Source organism: Panthera uncia, assembly GCF_023721935.1.
Source record: "Panthera uncia isolate 11264 chromosome C1 unlocalized genomic scaffold, Puncia_PCG_1.0 HiC_scaffold_4, whole genome shotgun sequence".
Taxonomy (NCBI): Eukaryota; Metazoa; Chordata; class Mammalia; order Carnivora; family Felidae; genus Panthera; species Panthera uncia.
In genome coordinates this window covers 30,383,134-30,389,510 of record NW_026057585.1, presented here as the reverse complement: position 1 = coordinate 30,389,510, position 6,377 = coordinate 30,383,134, and positions in this window count along the sequence as shown.

Genomic DNA, 6,377 nt, shown 5'->3' with positions numbered 1-6,377 from the left:
TAATAAGAATGCTTCCAGGTTAGTTTATTAAGATTCCCCCCTTCCTTGCTATCTGATCAGATTCTTCATCACCTGTTCTCCTTGGCATAGATTGAATACTTGTGTTCTCCTAAGAAAGAACTGGGTATCAAGAAAGGAGGTGCTGCTTTAAAAAATACCTAAAAATTTGGCAGCAGGTTTGGAACTGGTTAATGGATAGAGGCTGGAAGAATTTTGAAGTATATGCTAGAAGATGCCAATATTGCCATGAAGAGAACTGGAAAGGTGATTCTGGTGAGAACCCAGATAGAAATGAGGAGCATGCTATCGGAAGCTGGAGGAAGGATGATCTTTTCCATAAAGTGATAAACTCACTGAGTTAAGTTCATGTTCTGCCATTTTGTAGAAGCTAATTGGATGTTTAACTGAAGAGATTTCTAAGAAAAATATTGAAGGATTGCCTTGGTTCCTTCTGACTGCCTATAGTAAAATATAGAAGAGAAAAAGTAGTTGCAGACATAATTGTTAAGCAAAACGAACCAGAACTTAAAGATTTGGAAAATTCTCAGGCTTTTCATATTACAAAAAATAAGAAAGTGTGCTCAGAAGAGAACAGAAAGGGTGTGGTAGCAGATGGACCATTTGATAAGGAGATCACTGTGGGTATGAATCACAGATTTAATCAGCCATCTCAACAAAAGGCGAGAATGGAAATGGGATTATACCAGCAGGAACACTGCTAGCTGGAACTAAAGGAAACGGAAAACAGTATGAAATTAAGAAGACCGTCAGACCTCTTAGACCCAACAGAATGACCACAGAGCTCTTCTGCTAATGTGTGCTATTCTTTCAGGTAAGAGAAGAACGACCCTGAATGCAATTCAGAGATTAGCAGTATTGCCACTCTCACCACAGCCCCAGAGCACATGACCCTGGGGGGGGGGGGGGATGGGGAGCAGAGCTGCCTCCACCCCGATTTCAAAGGGTGGTAACAATACCTAGTGGAGGATCTGTAGAGGTATCACCCTCTCTCCATAGAAATACAGGCACATGACCCCTGCCAGGCTGAGATGCAGCCATGCAATCCCCACCATGCCGAGTTGTGGAGGCAGGACCACCGTCCCAATGGATCCAGAAGCAGAGTATCAAGAAAGAGCATTATTCTTGAGTCTTAAGATGTCATAGAGTTTCCCATAGACTTGCTTGGGCTCCTCACACCTTTCTACTTTCCTAATTTTCCCTTTTGGAACAGAATGTGTATTTTTACCCTGTCCCACCATTGTATTTTGGAAGCTTATAACTTGTCTGGTCCCACAGGTTCATACCTGGAGATTTTTTGCCTCAGAATGAATCTCAACTTCAAATTTCACTCATATCTGGCTTAGATGATACTTAGACAAGACTTTGGACTTTAGAGTTTATGCTAGAATGAGTTAAGACTTTTGAGACTATTGGGATGAAATGAATGTATTTTGCACATGAGAAGGACATAAGTTTGGGGTAGCCAGGGGTAAAATGCTATGGACTGGGGGCACCTGGGTGGCTCAGTTGACTGAGTGGCCAACTCTGGATTTCCGCTCAGGTTATGATCCCAGGGTTGTGAAATCAAGGCCCAAGCTGGGATCTGTCACTGAGCATGGACCCTGCTTGGGATTCTCTATCACCCTCTCCTTCTGCCCCTCCCCACTCCAAAAACCCCCAAAACATAAAATAAGGCTACGGACTGAATGTGTTTCCCCAAAATTCATATGTTGAAGCCTAAATCTCCAATGTGATAGTATTTGGAGGCAGGGCCTTTTGGAGGTAATTAGGTCATGAAGGTAGAGCCTTCATGAATGGAATTAATGCACGTACAAAAACTAGATGAAACATAATCTCTCTCTGCTCTCTGCCATGTGAACATAGAATGAAAAAACAGCTATCTTCAAACTAGGCACTGGGCTCTCACCAGACACAGGATCTGGTGGCACCTTGATTGAACTTCCCAGCCTTCACAACTATGAGAAATAAATTTCTGTTGTTTAAGCTTCATCTATGGTATTTTTGTTATAGCAGCCTGAAGTGGCTAAGACTCTTAACATCTAAGTCTTTGCTGTCTTTAGCAAGAATTCTATTAAGCCAGTTTAGCAAGAATCTCCCCACCCTCATCACTTAGTACTTTTTCATGCACAGGACCTGTCACTCTGTCAGCTATATATTCCTAGCTGGCTTTGCTATATTTGGAATTGGGCTCAGTATTTCTCCTCTGATCCAACAGCCTTGACCCCTATTGCAATAGTCTTGAATAAAGCCCTCCTTACCATTATAACAAGTGTCAGAATAATGTTTCTTTTACATTCTGTTGCTGCAACTCAGATAAAATCAACTTCATTATAGCCCCAAAACTCTCACCTGAGACTCCAAGTACACACCTGTTAGACCTTTGTCTTCATTCCTGACTGATTGATCAGGGACCCTTTGGTGAGTCTGACTCCTGATCCAGTGCTCTAGATGATAGTCCATTAAAGCACAGTGAGGACAGATTTTGATTCTTAAGAGTCTGAGTGTACTCTTGAACCTGGGTTAGAATCCCAGCCTTCTTTTTTACCATGGATTTTGAAAATGGTAGCTTTGCAGTTGACTGAAAACCCCCCTTCTTGAATCTCTGCTGATTACTTGCATCATAGAGGAGCCCTGGAACAAAAAGTTCCAAGATCACTGATTTGGACCTTGAGGTCCTCCCCAAATACAGTCCCCTAGATCCCATCCTCCAATGTGTCCATATCCTCACTCCCCCTTTTCCTTACCCTCTCAGAATGCTCTCCTGCCCTTCAGTTTCCTTTGACAACTTAATTTGCTGGATCTCCACCTTCTGTACATGATGCTCAAACCACTCTCACAACCTACTCCCAACAAAGACCAAACTGAAGAAATAACTTTTAAACCTTGGTCTTGGTTAAAGATCTTCCTAGTTCCCAAAAAGAGAGAGAAATCTATTGAACAATTGAGGGGCTCTTGTGTGCTTACTAAGATTCTCCAACTTTTATCAACTTACCCACTTTTTTATGGGACCTAGAGATGCCACTCCTTGGTTTAAGAAAGCTAAATGAAAGACCTTCAAAGATCTTAAGGGATCTCAAACTACTACTGAGTCCAGACAGAGAGTAAAAAATCAAGGAAAAAGTATTTGAAGCCCATTCTGAGTTTTATCTTATTAAAAATGATTGGTCATGTATTCAAAATTATAAACAACTAAAGAATGAAATTGTGACAAATTACCACCACCAATTAGAAACTACTTGGAAAAAGCACTCAGGGCTTGAACTTAATTACCAAACAGGCTTTGCTCTACCACGGGCTTTTGGAATGACTTAAGATGTGTGCTTCATAACACTACCAAAAAAAAAAATTCTCCTGATATAATGCTGAGATATCTGAATTTCAGACATTAGCCCAGCACTGTGAGAATATCATTTTTAAGAAAATATGAAATACACAATCCAAGCTCATGGATTTACAATGAAAACAGCTAGAAAAAAAGACAAGACCCAAAAATATAGGCCTCTGTTGACCAGGATATTTGCTGGTATTGTAAAGAAAAAGGCCATTGGGTTTGGAAAGGAGGGAAAAGACCCAAATTCTTTTTTTCACAAGAGGAATACAAACTCAGCTCTGAAAAAGCAGACATTCCATACTCTTAATTGCCACTAAATCCACGAGATTATGTTTCCATCATGAATTGAAGGGCACCTATCACACTTCTCATTATTACTGGGGTAATGCATTCCCCCTTAGCACTGCCTCATTTCCCTCCCTCTTCCTGAAAGTCACCAAACATTGCCATCTTTGAAAATTTGCCTCACAATTTGCCCCTTAGTCCCTCACTATCTCTATAGGATCTCTTAAGGCTCAACACAACTTTCTTCTTAGCCTAACTATCCCAATAGCTTCATGAAATTGAATTCATTGTAACCTTGAAAGACCCCCTGTTCATCTCCCTCACACCTGTGTCCCCTGATGGCTTTGTCTGACTCCTCTTTATCCATCTTATTGAAGATTTAAATCAGTTAGTGGGCAGGGTTTCTCCTTTTTGTAGGCAAGGAATTCTGATATCAGGCATTCATGGGTTATGGAACCCCACAATAGAACACTATAATAGTTAGATCCATTCGTGCTGCTCCCCAAGATTCCCCTATATAATTTATAACAGAGGGGCTTGAGGGACTTGGCCAATAATTCAGGGATTACTAAATAACAGACTTCTCGTTCCTACTTCTAGACCGTGCAACACTTCCATTTTGGCTGTTAAAAGATCTGGACTCGATTTTTCTTTTAACGTTTTATTTTATTTTTTGAGAGAGCACGAGCACAGTAGGGGCAGAGAAGGAGACACAGCATCTAAAGCAGGCTCCAGGCTCTGAGCTGTCAGCACAGAGCCCGATGTAGGGGCTTGAACCCATGAACGTGAGATCATGACCTGAGCCGAAGTTGGACACTCAACCAACTGAGTCACCCAGGTGCCCCTGAACTCTATTAATATGTCACTCCAAAACTCCTACGTACTCCCTCCTTCAATCCACCCTTGTTAGACTTTTCCCTTCACACTCCAGCCCCTCTGCTCTCTACAGTCACTCAAGATTTAGGCACCCTCTTTCCACTGAGGGCTCTTGAAGGACCCCAAAAACAACTATCTGAGGCTGAGAAAACTAACAGCAAACAATGGATATTTTAACCAATTAGATGAATTCTAGATACACCCAGCTGCTTAGTGTCTCCTTAGTCCCTCTCCTAAAATTTAGTTCACAGTCTCTGTAAGATTACATATCAAGGTAAAGCTTGCAATTCTCCTTCACCAACTTGCACCTCATTTCATAAATTTTGACGTTATATTTTTATTTTCTTTTTTTTAACTTTTTATTTTAATCACCCGGTGCTCATCACCACAACTGCACTCCTTAATCCCATCACCTATTTCACCCAAGCCCCACACACTTCGCCTCTGGTAACCATCAGTTCTCTATAGTTAAGAGACTTTTTCTTGGTTTGTCTCTTTTTCTTTTTCCCTTGGCTTATTTTTTCTTCTTGAATTCCACATATGAGTGAAATCATATGGTATTTGTCCTTCTCTGACTGACATATTTCACTTAGTATAATACTCTCTAACTTCATCCATGTTATTGCAAATGGCAAAATTTCATTCTTTTTTATGGCTGAATAATATTTGTGTGTGTGTGTGTGTGTGTGTGTGTGTGTCACATCTTTTTTTATCCATTAATCAACTGATGTACATGTGAGCTGCTTTCATGTCTTGGCTATTGTAAATAATGCTCCTGTAAACATAGAAGTGCATGTATCCTTTTGAATTAGTGTTTTTGTTTTTTTTTGGGGGGGGGGAGTAAACAACCAGTAGTGTGATTTCTGGATCATAGGCTGGTTTCATTTTTAACTTTTTCAGGAGCCTCCATACTGTTTTCCACAAGGGCTGCACTAGTTTTCATTCCCACCAACAGTGCATAAGTTTGCTTTTTCTCCACATCCTTGCCAACACCTGTTGTTTCTGGTATTGTTGATTTTAGTCATTCTGACTAGGTAGGTATAAGGTGATATCTCCTTATAGTTTTGATTTGCATTTCCTTGATGATAAGTGATGATGAGCATCTTTTCATGTGTCTGTTGGCTATCTGTATGTCTTCTCTGGAGAAATGTCTGTTCATGTCTTCTGCCCATTTTTTAACTGGATTATTATTTTTTGGGTATTGAGTTTCATAAGTTCTTTATATATTTTGGAGACTAACCCTTTATCAGATATGTCATTTGCAAATATCTACTCCCATTTCATTGGTTGTCTTTCAGTTATATTGATCATTTCCTTTGCTGTGCAGAGGCTTTTTATTTTGATGTAGTGCCAATAGTGTCTGGTTTTGTCTCCTGTGCCTCAGGGGACCCCTCTAGAAAAAAAGTTGCTATGGCCAATATCAGAGAAATTGTTTTATTTCCTGGTTGACCCATTCATTGTTTAGTAGCATGTTATTTAACATTCATGTATTTGTGCTATTTTCATATTTTTTCTTGTGGTTGACTTCTAGTTTCACAATGTTGTGGCCAGAAAAGATACATAACATGACTTTGCTCTTCTTGAATTTGTTGAGGCTTGTGTTGTTGTTTAATATGTGATCCTATTCTGGAGAATGTTCCATGTGCTCTTGCAAAAATGTGTATGCTGCTATTTTAGGATGGGATGTCTTGAATTTATCTGTTAAATACATCTGGACCCGTGTGTCATTCAACGCCATTGTTTCCTTGTTGATTTTCTGTGTAGATGATCTGTCCATTGATGTAAGTGGGGTGTTAAAGTCCCCTACTGTTATGGTATTGTTATCAATTTCTTTATGTTTATTAGTTGGTTTTTTGGGTGCATA